Source organism: Antedon bifida, chromosome 4, assembly GCF_963402885.1.
Source record: "Antedon bifida chromosome 4, ecAntBifi1.1, whole genome shotgun sequence".
Taxonomy (NCBI): Eukaryota; Metazoa; Echinodermata; class Crinoidea; order Comatulida; family Antedonidae; genus Antedon; species Antedon bifida.
Genome location: NC_136229.1, coordinates 12,457,758 through 12,474,325, shown reverse-complemented (window position 1 = coordinate 12,474,325; position 16,568 = coordinate 12,457,758).

Below are 16,568 nucleotides of genomic sequence, written 5' to 3'. Positions count from 1 at the left end.
AAAATCACAAAATGGTCTAAAACGTCTCCAAATGCGATTTGAAGCTATTCTAAGCACTTTTGTGTTTTTGTGTTAAAAAGTTTTTTCGAAAATCTCAAAATGGTCTAAAACGTCTCCAAATGCGATTTGAAGCTATTCTAAGCACTTTGGTGTTTTTGTGTTAAAAAGTTTTTTCGAAAATCTCAAAATGGTCTAAAACGTCTCCAAATGCGAATTGAAGCTATTCTGTACACTTTTATGTTTTGTGTGAAAATTTTTTGTCGAAATGCTCAAAATGGTCTAAAACGTTTTTAAATACGATATTAAGCTATTTTGTGCTCTTTGATGTTTTTGTGTGAAAAGTTTTTTCGAAAATCACAAAATGGTCTAAAACGTCTCCAAATGCGATTTGAAGCTATTCTGTTCACTTTGATGTTTTTATGTTAACAATTTTTTTCGAAAATCACAAAATGGTCTAAAACGTCTCCAAATGCGATTTGAAGCTATTCTGTACACTTTGATGTTTTTGTGTGAAAAGTTTTTTCGAAAATCACAAAATGGTCTAAAACGTCTCCAAATGCGATTTGAAGCTATTCTGTACACTTTGGTGTTTTTGTGTTAACAAGTTTTTTCGAAAATCACAAAATGGTCTAAAACGTCTCCAAATGCGATATGAAGCTATTCTGTACACTTTGATGTTTTTATGTTAACAACTTTTTTCGAAAATCACAAAATGGTCTAAAACGTCTCCAAATGCGATTTGAAGCTATTCTAAGCACTTTGGTGTTTTTGTGTAACTAAGTTTTTTCGCAAATAACAAAATGGTCTAAAACGTCTCCAAATGCGATTTGAAGCTATTCTAAGCTATTTTGTGCTCTTTGATGTTTTTGTGTGAAAAGTTTTTTCGAAAATCACAAAATGGTCTAAAACGTCTCCAAATGCGATTTGAAGCTATTCTGTACACTTTGATGTTTTTATGTTAACAAGTTTTTTCGAAAATCACAAAATGGTCTAAAACGTCTCCAAATGCGATTTGAAGCTATTCTGTACACTTTGATGTTTTTGTGTGAAAAGTTTTTTCGAAAATCACAAAATGGTCTAAAACGTCTCCAAATGCGATTTGAAACTATTCTGTACACTTTGGTGTTTTTGTGTTAACAAGTTTTTTCGAAAATCACAAAATGGTCTAAAACGTCTCCAAATGCGATATGAAGCTATTCTGTACACTTTGATGTTTTTATGTTAACAACTTTTTTCGAAAATCACAAAATGGTCTAAAACGTCTCCAAATGCGATTTGAAGCTATTCTAAGCACTTTGGTGTTTTTGTGTAACTAAGTTTTTTCGAAAATAACAAAATGGTCTAAAACGTCTCCAAGTGCGATTTGAAGCTATTCTGAACACTTTGATGTTTTTATGTTAACAAGTTTTTTCGAAAATCACAAAATGGTCTAAAACGTCTCCAAATGCGATTTGAAGCTATTCTAAGCACTTTGGTGTTTTTATGTTAACAAGTTTTTTCGAAAATCACAAAATGGTCTAAAACGTCTCAAAATGCGATTTGAAGCGATTCTGTACACTTTGATGTTTTGTGTGAAAAATTTTTGTCGAAATGCTCAAAATGGTCTAAAACGTTTTTAAATACGATATTAAGCTATTTTGTGCTCTTTGATGTTTTTTTCGAAAATCACAAAATGGTCTAAAACGTCTCCAAATGCGATTTGAAGCTATTCTTAGCACTTTGGTGTTTTTTTTGTTAACAAGTTTTTTTGAAAATCACAAAATGGTCTAAAACGTCTCCAAATGCGATTTGAAGCTATTCTGTACACTTTGATGTTTTGTGTGAAAAATTTTTGTCGAAATGCTCAAAATTGTCTAAAACGTTTTTAAATACGATATTAAGCTATTTTGTGCTCTTTGATGTTTTTGTGTGAAAAGTTTTATCGAAATGCTCAAAATGGTCTAAAACGGTTTCTAATGCGATTTTAAGCACTTTTATGTTTTTGTGTAACCAAGTTCTTTCGAAAATCACAAATTGTCTAAAATGTCTCAAAATGCGATTTGAAGCTATTCTAAGCACTTTGGTGTTTTTATGTTAACAAGTTTTTTCCAAAATCACAAATTGGTCTAAAACGTCTCTAAATGCGATTTGAAGCTATTCTGTACACTTTGATGTTTTTATGTTAACAAGTTATTTCGAAAATCACAAAATGGTCTAAAACGTCTCCAAATGCGATTTGAAGCTATTCTAAGCACTTTGATGTTTTTATGTCAACAAGTTTTTTCGAAAATCACAAAATGGTCTAAAACGTCTCCAAATGCGATTTGAAGCTATTCTAAGCACTTTTGTGTTTTTGTGTTAAAAAGTTTTTTCGAAAATCTCAAAATGGTCTAAAACGTCTCCAAATGCGATTTGAAGCTATTCTAAGCACTTTGGTGTTTTTGTGTTAAAAAGTTTTTTCGAAAATCTCAAAATGGTCTAAAACGTCTCCAAATGCGAATTGAAGCTATTCTGTACACTTTGGTGTTTTTGTGTTAACAAGTTTTTTCGAAAATCACAAAATGGTCTAAAACGTCTCCAAATGCGATATGAAGCTATTCTGTACACTTTGATGTTTTTATGTTAACAACTTTTTTCGAAAATCACAAAATGGTCTAAAACGTCTCCAAATGCGATTTGAAGCTATTCTAAGCACTTTGGTGTTTTTGTGTAACTAAGTTTTTTCGCAAATAACAAAATGGTCTAAAACGTCTCCAAATGCGATTTGAAGCTATTCTAAGCTATTTTGTGCTCTTTGATGTTTTTGTGTGAAAAGTTTTTTCGAAAATCACAAAATGGTCTAAAACGTCTCCAAATGCGATTTGAAGCTATTCTGTACACTTTGATGTTTTTATGTTAACAAGTTTTTTCGAAAATCACAAAATGGTCTAAAACGTCTCCAAATGCGATTTGAAGCTATTCTGTACACTTTGATGTTTTTGTGTGAAAAGTTTTTTCGAAAATCACAAAATGGTCTAAAACGTCTCCAAATGCGATTTGAAACTATTCTGTACACTTTGGTGTTTTTGTGTTAACAAGTTTTTTCGAAAATCACAAAATGGTCTAAAACGTCTCCAAATGCGATATGAAGCTATTCTGTACACTTTGATGTTTTTATGTTAACAACTTTTTTCGAAAATCACAAAATGGTCTAAAACGTCTCCAAATGCGATTTGAAGCTATTCTAAGCACTTTGGTGTTTTTGTGTAACTAAGTTTTTTCGAAAATAACAAAATGGTCTAAAACGTCTCCAAATGCGATTTGAAGCTATTCTGAACACTATGATGTTTTTATGTTAACAAGTTTTTTCGAAAATCACAAAATGGTCTAAAACGTCTCCAAATGCGATTTGAAGCTATTCTAAGCACTTTGGTGTTTTTATGTTAACAAGTTTTTTCGAAAATCACAAAATGGTCTAAAACGTCTCAAAATGCGATTTGAAGCTATTCTGTACACTTTGATGTTTTGTGTGAAAAATTTTTGTCGAAATGCTCAAAATGGTCTAAAACGTTTTTAAATACGATATTAAGCTATTTTGTGCTCTTTGATGTTTTTGTGTGAAAAGTTTTTTCGAAAATCACAAAATGGTCTAAAACGTCTCCAAATGCGATTTGAAGCTATTCTTAGCACTTTGGTGTTTTTTTTGTTAACAAGTTTTTTTGAAAATCACAAAATGGTCTAAAACGTCTCCAAATGCGATTTGAAGCTATTCTGTACACTTTGATGTTTTGTGTGAAAAATTTTTGTCGAAATGCTCAAAATTGTCTAAAACGTTTTTAAATACGATATTAAGCTATTTTGTGCTCTTTGATGTTTTTGTGTGAAAAGTTTTATCGAAATGCTCAAAATGGTCTAAAACGGTTTCTAATGCGATTTTAAGCACTTTTATGTTTTTGTGTAACCAAGTTCTTTCGAAAATCACAAATTGTCTAAAATGTCTCAAAATGCGATTTGAAGCTATTCTAAGCACTTTCGTGTTTTTATGTTAACAAGTTTTTTCCAAAATCACAAATTGGTCTAAAACGTCTCTAAATGCGATTTGAAGCTATTCTGTACACTTTGATGTTTTTATGTTAACAAGTTATTTCGAAAATCACAAAATGGTCTAAAACGTCTCCAAATGCGATTTGAAGCTATTCTAAGCACTTTGGTGTTTTTATGTCAACAAGTTTTTTCGAAAATCACAAAATGGTCTAAAACGTCTCCAAATGCGATTTGAAGCTATTCTAAGCACTTTTGTGTTTTTGTGTTAAAAAGTTTTTTCGAAAATCTCAAAATGGTCTAAAACGTCTCCAAATGCGATTTGAAGCTATTCTAAGCACTTTGGTGTTTTTGTGTTAAAAAGTTTTTTCGAAAATCTCAAAATGGTCTAAAACGTCTCCAAATGCGAATTGAAGCTATTCTGTACACTTTTATGTTTTGTGTGAAAAATTTTTGTCGAACTGCTCAAAATGGTCTAAAACGTTTTTAAATACGATATTAAGCTATTTTGTGCTCTTTGATGTTTTTGTGTGAAAAGTTTTTTCGAAAATCACAAAATGGTCTAAAACGTCTCCAAATGCGATTTGAAGCTATTCTGTACACTTTGATGTTTTTGTGTGAAAAGTTTTTTCGAAAATCACAAAATGGTCTAAAACGTCTCCAAATGCGATTTGAAGCTATTCTGTACACTTTGGTGTTTTTGTGTTAACAAGTTTTTTCGAAAATCACAAAATGGTCTAAAACGTCTCCAAATGCGATATGAAGCTATTCTGTACACTTTGATGTTTTTATGTTAACAACTTTTTTCGAAAATCACAAAATGGTCTAAAACGTCTCCAAATGCGATTTGAAGCTATTCTAAGCACTTTGGTGTTTTTGTGTAACTAAGTTTTTTCGCAAATAACAAAATGGTCTAAAACGTCTCCAAATGCGATTTGAAGCTATTCTGTACACTTTGATGTTTTTGTGTGAAAAGTTTTTTCGAAAATCACAAAATGGTCTAAAACGTCTCCAAATGCGATTTGAAACTATTCTGTACACTTTGGTGTTTTTGTGTTAACAAGTTTTTTCGAAAATCACAAAATGGTCTAAAACGTCTCCAAATGCGATATGAAGCTATTCTGTACACTTTGATGTTTTTATGTTAACAACTTTTTTCGAAAATCACAAAATGGTCTAAAACGTCTCCAAATGCGATTTGAAGCTATTCTAAGCACTTTGGTGTTTTTGTGTAACTAAGTTTTTTCGAAAATAACAAAATGGTCTAAAACGTCTCCAAATGCGATTTGAAGCTATTCTGAACACTTTGATGTTTTTATGTTAACAAGTTTTTTCGAAAATCACAAAATGGTCTAAAACGTCTCCAAATGCGATTTGAAGCTATTCTAAGCACTTTGGTGTTTTTATGTTAACAAGTTTTTTCGAAAATCACAAAATGGTCTAAAACGTCTCAAAATGCGATTTGAAGCTATTCTGTACACTTTGATGTTTTGTGTGAAAAATTTTTGTCGAAATGCTCAAAATGGTCTAAAACGTTTTTAAATACGATATTAAGCTATTTTGTGCTCTTTGATGTTTTTGTGTGAAAAGTTTTTTCGAAAATCACAAAATGGTCTAAAACGTCTCCAAATGCGATTTCAAGCTATTCTGAACACTTTGATGTTTTTATGTTAACAAGTTTTTTCGAAAATCACAAAATGGTCTAAAACGTCTCCAAATGCGATTTGAAGCTATTCTGTACACTTTGATGTTTTTATGTTAACAATTTTTTTCGAAAATCACCAAATGGTCTAAAACGTCTACAAATGCGATTTGGAGCTATTCTAAGCACTTTGGTGTTTTTGTGTTAAAAAGTTTTTTCGAAAATCACAAAATGGTCTAAAACGTCTCCAAATGCGATTTGAAGCTATTCTGTACACTTTGATGTTTTGTGTGAAAAATTTTTGTCGAAATGCTCAAAATGGTCTAAAACGTTTTTAAATACGATATTAAGCTATTTTGTGCTCTTTGATGTGTGAAAAGTTTGATGTGTGAAAAGTGTTTTCGAAAATCACAAAATGGTCTAAAACGTCTCCAAATGCGATTTGAAGCTATTCTGTACACTTTGATGTTTTTATGTGAACAAGTTTTTTCGAAAATCACAAAATGGTCTAAAACGTCTCCAAATGCGATTTGAAGCTATTCTAAACACTTTGGTGTTTTTATGTTAACAAGTTTTTTCGAAAATCACAAAATGGTCTAAAACGTCTCCAAATGCGATTTGAAGCTATTCTGTACACTTTGATGTTTTGTGTAAAAAATTGTTGTCGAAATGCTCAAAATGGTCTAAAACGTTTTTAAATACGATATTAAGCTATTTTGTGCTCTTTGATGTTTTTGTGTGAAAAGTTTTTTCGAAAATCACAAAATGGTCTAAAACGTCTCCAAATGCGATTTGAAGCTATTCTGTACACTTTGATGTTTTTATGTTAACAACTTTTTTCGAAAATCACAAAATGGTCTATAACGTCTCCAAATGCGATTTGAAGCTATTCTGTACACTTTGATGTTTTTGTGTGAAAAGTTTTTTCGAAAATCACAAAATGGTCTAAAACGTCTCCAAATGCGATTTGAAACTTTTCTGTACACTTTGGTGTTTTTGTGTTAACAAGTTTTTTCGAAAATCACAAAATGGTCTAAAACGTCTCCAAATGCGATTTGAAGCTATTCTGAACACTTTGATGCTTTTATGTTAACAAGTTTTTTCGAAAATCACAAAATGGTCTAAAACGTCTCCAAATGCGATTTGAAGCTATTCTAAGCACTTTGGTGTTTTTATGTTAACAAGTTTTTTCGAAAATCACAAAATGGTCTAAAACGTCTCAAAATGCGATTTGAAGCTATTCTGTACACTTTGATGTTTTGTGTGAAAAATTTTTGTCGAAATGCTCAAAATGGTCTAAAACGTTTTTAAATACGATATTAAGCTATTTTGTGCTCTTTGATGTTTTTGTGTGAAAAGTTTTTTCGAAAATCACAAAATGGTCTAAAACGTCTCCAAATGCGATTTCAAGCTATTCTGAACACTTTGATGTTTTTATGTTAACAAGTTTTTTAGAAAATCACAAAATGGTCTAAAACGTCTCCAAATGCGATTTGAAGCTATTCTGTACACTTTGATGTTTTTATGTTAACAATTTTTTTCGAAAATCACCAAATGGTCTAAAATGTCTCCAAATGCGATTTGGAGCTATTCTAAGCACTTTGGTGTTTTTGTGTTAAAAAGTTTTTTCGAAAATCACAAAATGGTCTAAAACTTCTCCAAATGCGATATGAAGCTATTCTGTACACTTTGATGTTTTTATGTTAACAACTTTTTTCGAAAATCACAAAATGGTCTAAAACGTCTCCAAATGCGATTTGAAGCTATTCTGTACACTTTGATGTTTTTATGTTAACAATTTTTTTCGAAAATCACCAAATGGTCTAAAACGTCTACAAATGCGATTTGGAGCTATTCTAAGCACTTTGGTGTTTTTGTGTTAAAAAGTTTTTTCGAAAATCACAAAATGGTCTAAAACGTCTCCAAATGCGATTTGAAGCTATTCTGTACACTTTGATGTTTTGTGTGAAAAATTTTTGTCGAAATGCTCAAAATGGTCTAAAACGTTTTTAAATACGATATTAAGCTATTTTGTGCTCTTTGATGTGTGAAAAGTGTTTTCGAAAATCACAAAATGGTCTAAAACGTCTCCAAATGCGATTTGAAGCTATTCTGTACACTTTGATGTTTTTATGTGAACAAGTTTTTTCGAAAATCACAAAATGGTCTAAAACGTCTCCAAATGCGATTTGAAGCTATTCTAAACACTTTGGTGTTTTTATGTTAACAAGTTTTTTCGAAAATCACAAAATGGTCTAAAACGTCTCCAAATGCGATTTGAAGCTATTCTGTACACTTTGATGTTTTGTGTAAAAAATTGTTGTCGAAATGCTCAAAATGGTCTAAAACGTTTTTAAATACGATATTAAGCTATTTTGTGCTCTTTGATGTTTTTGTGTGAAAAGTTTTTTCGAAAATCACAAAATGGTCTAAAACGTCTCCAAATGCGATTTGAAGCTATTCTGTACACTTTGATGTTTTTATGTTAACAAGTTTTTTCGAAAATCACAAAATGGTCTAAAACGTCTCCAAATGCGATTTGAAGCTATTCTGTACACTTTGATGTTTTTGTGTGAAAAGTTTTTTCGAAAATCACAAAATGGTCTAAAACGTCTCCAAATGCGATTTGAAACTATTCTGTACACTTTGGTGTTTTTGTGTTAACAAGTTTTTTCGAAAATCACAAAATGGTCTAAAACGTCTCCAAATGCGATATGAAGCTATTCTGTACACTTTGATGTTTTTATGTTAACAACTTTTTTCGAAAATCACAAAATGGTCTAAAACGTCTCCAAATGCGATTTGAAGCTATTCTAAGCACTTTGGTGTTTTTGTGTAACTAAGTTTTTTCGAAAATAACAAAATGGTCTAAAACGTCTCCAAATGCGATTTGAAGCTATTCTGAACACTTTGATGTTTTTATGTTAACAAGTTTTTTCGAAAATCACAAAATGGTCTAAAACGTCTCCAAATGCGATTTGAAGCTATTCTAAGCACGTTGGTGTTTTTATGTTAACAAGTTTTTTCGAAAATCACAAAATGGTCTAAAACGTCTCAAAATGCGATTTGAAGCTATTCTGTACACTTTGATGTTTTGTGTGAAAAATTTTTGTCGAAATGCTCAAAATGGTCTAAAACGTTTTTAAATACGATATTAAGCTATTTTGTGCTCTTTGATGTTTTTGTGTGAAAAGTTTTTTCGAAAATCACAAAATGGTCTAAAACGTCTCCAAATGCGATTTCAAGCTATTCTGAACACTTTGATGTTTTTATGTTAACAAGTTTTTTCGAAAATCACAAAATGGTCTAAAACGTCTCCAAATGCGATTTGAAGCTATTCTGTACACTTTGATGTTTTTATGTTAACAATTTTTTTCGAAAATCACCAAATGGTCTAAAACGTCTACAAATGCGATTTGGAGCTATTCTAAGCACTTTGGTGTTTTTGTGTTAAAAAGTTTTTTCGAAAATCACAAAATGGTCTAAAACGTCTCCAAATGCGATTTGAAGCTATTCTGTACACTTTGATGTTTTGTGTGAAAAATTTTTGTCGAAATGCTCAAAATGGTCTAAAACGTTTTTAAATACGATATTAAGCTATTTTGTGCTCTTTGATGTGTGAAAAGTTTGATGTGTGAAAAGTGTTTTCGAAAATCACAAAATGGTCTAAAACGTCTCCAAATGCGATTTGAAGCTATTCTGTACACTTTGATGTTTTTATGTGAACAAGTTTTTTCGAAAATCACAAAATGGTCTAAAACGTCTCCAAATGCGATTTGAAGCTATTCTAAACACTTTGGTGTTTTTATGTTAACAAGTTTTTTCGAAAATCACAAAATGGTCTAAAACGTCTCCAAATGCGATTTGAAGCTATTCTGTACACTTTGATGTTTTGTGTAAAAAATTGTTGTCGAAATGCTCAAAATGGTCTAAAACGTTTTTAAATACGATATTAAGCTATTTTGTGCTCTTTGATGTTTTTGTGTGAAAAGTTTTTTCGAAAATCACAAAATGGTCTAAAACGTCTCCAAATGCGATTTGAAGCTATTCTGTACACTTTGATGTTTTTATGTTAACAACTTTTTTCGAAAATCACAAAATGGTCTATAACGTCTCCAAATGCGATTTGAAGCTATTCTGTACACTTTGATGTTTTTGTGTGAAAAGTTTTTTCGAAAATCACAAAATGGTCTAAAACGTCTCCAAATGCGATTTGAAACTATTCTGTACACTTTGGTGTTTTTGTGTTAACAAGTTTTTTCGAAAATCACAAAATGGTCTAAAACGTCTCCAAATGCGATTTGAAGCTATTCTGTACACTTTGATGTTTTTATGTTAACAATTTTTTTCGAAAATCACCAAATGGTCTAAAACGTCTCCAAATGCGATTTGGAGCTATTCTAAGCACTTTGGTGTTTTTGTGTTAAAAAGTTTTTTCGAAAATCACAAAATGGTCTAAAACGTCTCCAAATGCGATATGAAGCTATTCTGTACACTTTGATGTTTTTATGTTAACAACTTTTTTCGAAAATCACAAAATGGTCTAAAACGTCTCCAAATGCGATTTGAAGCTATTCTAAGCACTTTGGTGTTTTTGTGTAACAAAGTTTTTTCGAAAATAACAAAATGGTCTAAAACGTCTCCAAATGCGATTTGAAGCTATTCTGAACACTTTGATGTTTTTATGTTAACAAGTTTTTTCGAAAATCACAAAATGGTCTAAAACGTCTCCAAATGCGATTTGAAGCTATTCTAAGCACTTTGGTGTTTTTATGTTAACAAGTTTTTTCGAAAATCACAAAATGGTCTAAAACGTCTCAAAATGCGATTTGAAGCTATTCTGTACACTTTGATGTTTTGTGTGAAAATTTTTTGTCGAAATGCTCAAAATGGTCTAAAACGTTTTTAAATACGATATTAAGCTATTTTGTGCTCTTTGATGTTTTTGTGTGAAAAGTTTTTTCGAAAATCACAAAATGGTCTAAAACGTCTCCAAATGCGATTTCAAGCTATTCTGAACACTTTGATGTTTTTATGTTAACAAGTTTTTTCGAAAATCACAAAATGGTCTAAAACGTCTCCAAATGCGATTTGAAGCTATTCTGTACACTTTGATGTTTTTATGTTAACAATATTTTTCGAAAATCACCAAATGGTCTAAAACGTCTCCAAATGCGATTTGGAGCTATTCTAAGCACTTTGGTGTTTTTGTGTTAAAAAGTTTTTTCGAAAATCACAAAATGGTCTAAAACGTCTCCAAATGCGATTTGAAGCTATTCTGTACACTTTGATGTTTTGTGTGAAAAATTTTTGTCGAAATGCTCAAAATGGTCTAAAACGTTTTGAAATACGATATTAAGCTATTTTGTGCTCTTTGATGTGTGAAAAGTTTGATGTGTGAAAAGTTTTTTCGAAAATCACAAAATGGTCTAAAACGTCTCCAAATGCGATTTGAAGCTATTCTGTACACTTTGATGTTTTTATGTGAACAAGTTTTTTCGAAAATCACAAAATGGTCTAAAACGTCTCCAAATGCGATTTGAAGCTATTCTAAACACTTTGGTGTTTTTATGTTAACAAGTTTTTTCGAAAATCACAAAATGGTCTAAAACGTCTCCAAATGCGATTTGAAGCTATTCTGTACACTTTGATGTTTTGTGTAAAAAATTTTTGTCGAAATGCTCAAAATGGTCTAAAACGTTTTTAAATACGATATTAAGCTATTTTGTGCTCTTTGATGTTTTTGTGTGAAAAGTTTTTTCGAAAATCACAAAATGGTCTAAAACGTCTCCAAATGCGATTTGAAGCTATTCTGTACACTTTGATGTTTTTATGTTAACAACTTTTTTCGAAAATCACAAAATGGTCTATAACGTCTCCAAATGCGATTTGAAGCTATTCTGTACACTTTGATGTTTTTATGTTAACAACTTTTTTCCAAAATCACAAAATGGTCTAAAACGTCTCCAAATACGATTTTAAGCTATTCTGTACACTTTGATGTTTTGTGTAAAAATTTTTTGTCGAAATGCTCAAAATGGTCTAAAACGTCTCCAAATGCGATTTGAAGCTATTCTAAGCACTTTGGTTTTTTTGTGTAACCAAGTTTTTTCGAAAATCACAAAATATTCTAAAATGTCTCAAAATGCGATTTGAAGCTATTCTGTACACTTTGATGGTTTTATGTTAACAAGTTTTTTCGAAAATCACAAAATGGTCTAAAACATGTCCAAATGCGATTTGAAGCTATTCTGTTCACTTTGATGTTTGGTGTGAATAATTTTTTGTCGAAATCCTCAAAATGGTCTAAAACGTTTTTAAATACGATATTAAGCTATTTTGTGCTCTTTGATGTTTTTTTGTGAAAAGTTTTTTCGAAAATCACAAAATGGTCTAAAACGTCTCCAAATGCGATTTCAAGCTATTCTGAACACTTTAATGTTTTTATGTTAACAAGTTTTTTCGAAAATCACAAAATGGTCTAAAACGTCTCCAAATGCGATTTGAAGCTATTCTGTACACTTTGATGTTTTTATGTTAACAAGTTTTTTCGAAAATCACCAAATGGTCTAAAACGTCTCCAAATGCGATTTGAAGCTATTCTAAGCACTTTGGTGTTTTTGTGTTAAAAAGTTTTTTCGAAAATCACAAAATGGTCTAAAACGTCTCCAAATGCGATTTGAAGCTATTCTGTACACTTTGATGTTTAGTGTGAATAATTTTTGTCGAAATCCTCAAAATGGTCTAAAACGTTTTTAAATACGATATTAAGCTATTTTGTGCTCTTTGATGTTTTTTTGTGAAAAGTTTTTTCGAAAATCACAAAATGGTCTAAAACGTCTCCAAATGCGATTTGAAGCTATTCTGTACACTTTGGTGTTTTTGTGTTAACAAGTTTTTTCGAAAATCACAAAATGGTCTAAAACGTCTCCAAATGCGATATGAAGCTATTCTGTACACTTTGATGTTTTTATGTTAACAACTTTTTTCGAAAATCACAAAATGGTCTAAAACGTCTCCAAATGCGATTTGAAGCTATTCTAAGCACTTTGGTGTTTTTGTGTAACTAAGTTTTTTCGCAAATAACAAAATGGTCTAAAACGTCTCCAAATGCGATTTGAAGCTATTCTAAGCTATTTTGTGCTCTTTGATGTTTTTGTGTGAAAAGTTTTTTCGAAAATCACAAAATGGTCTAAAACGTCTCCAAATGCGATTTGAAGCTATTCTGTACACTTTGATGTTTTTATGTTAACAAGTTTTTTCGAAAATCAGAAAATGGTCTAAAACGTCTCCAAATGCGATTTGAAGCTATTCTGTACACTTTGATGTTTTTGTGTGAAAAGTTTTTTCGAAAATCAGAAAATGGTCTAAAACGTCTCCAAATGCGATTTGAAACTATTCTGTACACTTTGGTGTTTTTGTGTTAACAAGTTTTTTCGAAAATCACAAAATGGTCTAAAACGTCTCCAAATGCGATATGAAGCTATTCTGTACACTTTGATGTTTTTATGTTAACAACTTTTTTCGAAAATCACAAAATGGTCTAAAACGTCTCCAAATGCGATTTGAAGCTATTCTAAGCACTTTGGTGTTTTTGTGTAACTAAGTTTTTTCGAAAATAACAAAATGGTCTAAAACGTCTCCAAATGCGATTTGAAGCTATTCTGAACACTTTGATGTTTTTATGTTAACAAGTTTTTTCGAAAATCACAAAATGGTCTAAAACGTCTCCAAATGCGATTTGAAGCTATTCTAAGCACTTTGGTGTTTTTATGTTAACAAGTTTTTTCGAAAATCACAAAATGGTCTAAAACGTCTCAAAATGCGATTTGAAGCTATTCTGTACACTTTGATGTTTTGTGTGAAAAATTTTTGTCGAAATGCTCAAAATGGTCTAAAACGTTTTTAAATACGATATTAAGCTATTTTGTGCTCTTTGATGTTTTTGTGTGAAAAGTTTTTTCGAAAATCACAAAATGGTCTAAAACGTCTCCAAATGCGATTTCAAGCTATTCTGAACACTTTGATGTTTTTATGTTAACAAGTTTTTTCGAAAATCACAAAATGGTCTAAAACGTCTCCAAATGCGATTTGAAGCTATTCTGTACACTTTGATGTTTTTATATTAACAAGTTTTTTCGAAAATCACCAAATGGTCTAAAACGTCTCCAAATGCGATTTGAAGCTATTCTAAGCACTTTGGTGTTTTTGTGTTAAAAAGTTTTTTCGAAAATCACAAAATGGTCTAAAACGTCTCCAAATGCGATTTGAAGCTATTCTGTACACTTTGATGTTTTTATGTTAACAAGTTTTTTCGAAAATCACAAAATGGTCTAAAACGTCTCCAAATGCGATTTGAAGCTATTCTGTACACTTTGATGTTTTTGTGTGAAAAGTTTTTTCGAAAATCACAAAATGGTCTAAAACGTCTCCAAATGCGATTTGAAACTATTCTGTACACTTTGGTGTTTTTGTGTTAACAAGTTTTTTCGAAAATCACAAAATGGTCTAAAACGTCTCCAAATGCGATATGAAGCTATTCTGTACACTTTGATGTTTTTATGTTAACAACTTTTTTCGAAAATCACAAAATGGTCTAAAACGTCTCCAAATGCGATTTGAAGCTATTCTAAGCACTTTGGTGTTTTTATGTCAACAAGTTTTTTCGAAAATAACAAAATGGTCTAAAACGTCTCCAAATGCGATTTGAAGCTATTCTAAGCACTTTTGTGTTTTTGTGTTAAAAAGTTTTTTCGAAAATCTCAAAATGGTCTAAAACGTCTCCAAATGCGATTTGAAGCTATTCTAAGCACTTTGGTGTTTTTGTGTTAAAAAGTTTTTTCGAAAATCTCAAAATGGTCTAAAACGTCTCCAAATGCGAATTGAAGCTATTCTGTACACTTTTATGTTTTGTGTGAAAATTTTTTGTCGAAATGCTCAAAATGGTCTAAAACGTTTTTAAATACGATATTAAGCTATTTTGTGCTCTTTGATGTTTTTGTGTGAAAAGTTTTTTCGAAAATCACAAAATGGTCTAAAACGTCTCCAAATGCGATTTGAAGCTATTCTGTACACTTTGATGTTTTTATGTTAACAAGTTTTTTCGAAAATCACAAAATGGTCTAAAACGTCTCCAAATGCGATTTGAAGCTATTCTGTACACTTTGATGTTTTTGTGTGAAAAGTTTTTTCGAAAATCACAAGATGGTCTAAAACGTCTCCAAATGCGATTTGAAGCTATTCTGTACACTTTGGTGTTTTTGTGTTAACAAGTTTTTTCGAAAATCACAAAATGGTCTAAAACGTCTCCAAATGCGATATGAAGCTATTCTGTACACTTTGATGTTTTTATGTTAACAACTTTTTTCGAAAATCACAAAATGGTCTAAAACGTCTCCAAATGCGATTTGAAGCTATTCTAAGCACTTTGGTGTTTTTGTGTAACTAAGTTTTTTCGCAAATAACAAAATGGTCTAAAACGTCTCCAAATGCGATTTGAAGCTATTCTAAGCTATTTTGTGCTCTTTGATGTTTTTGTGTGAAAAGTTTTTTCGAAAATCACAAAATGGTCTAAAACGTCTCCAAATGCGATTTGAAGCTATTCTGTACACTTTGATGTTTTTATGTTAACAAGTTTTTTCGAAAATCACAAAATGGTCTAAAACGTCTCCAAATGCGATTTGAAGCTATTCTGTACACTCTGATGTTTTTGTGTGAAAAGTTTTTTCGAAAATCACAAAATGGTCTAAAACGTCTCCAAATGCGATTTGAAACTATTCTGTACACTTTGGTGTTTTTGTGTTAACAAGTTTTTTCGAAAATCACAAAATGGTCTAAAACGTCTCCAAATGCGATATGAAGCTATTCTGTACACTTTGATGTTTTTATGTTAACAACTTTTTTCGAAAATCACAAAATGGTCTAAAACGTCTCCAAATGCGATTTGAAGCTATTCTAAGCACTTTGGTGTTTTTGTGTAACTAAGTTTTTTCGAAAATAACAAAATGGTCTAAAACGTCTCCAAATGCGATTTGAAGCTATTCTGAACACTTTGATGTTTTTATGTTAACAAGTTTTTTCGAAAATCACAAAATGGTCTAAAACGTCTCCAAATGCGATTTGAAGCTATTCTAAGCACTTTGGTGTTTTTATGTTAACAAGTTTTTTCGAAAATCACAAAATGGTCTAAAACGTCTCAAAATGCGATTTGAAGCTATTCTGTACACTTTGATGTTTTGTGTGAAAAATTTTTGTCGAAATGCTCAAAATGGTCTAAAACGTTTTTAAATACGATATTAAGCTATTTTGTGCTCTTTGATGTTTTTGTGTGAAAAGTTTTTTCGAAAATCACAAAATGGTCTAAAACGTCTCCAAATGCGATTTGAAGCTATTCTTAGCACTTTGGTGTTTTTTTTGTTAACAAGTTTTTTTGAAAATCACAAAATGGTCTAAAACGTCTCCAAATGCGATTTGAAGCTATTCTGTACACTTTGATGTTTTGTGTGAAAAATTTTTGTCGAAATGCTCAAAATTGTCTAAAACGTTTTTAAATACGATATTAAGCTATTTTGTGCTCTTTGATGTTTTTGTGTGAAAAGTTTTATCGAAATGCTCAAAATGGTCTAAAACGGTTTCTAATGCGATTTTAAGCACTTTTATGTTTTTGTGTAACCAAGTTCTTTCGAAAATCACAAATTGTCTAAAATGTCTCAAAATGCGATTTGAAGCTATTCTAAGCACTTTCGTGTTTTTATGTTAACAAGTTTTTTCCAAAATCACAAATTGGTCTAAAACGTCTCTAAATGCGATTTGAAGCTATTCTGTACACTTTGATGTTTTTATGTTAACAAGTTATTTCGAAAATCACAAAATGATCTAAAACGTCTCCAAATGCGATTTGAAGCTATTCTAAGCACTTTGGTGTTTT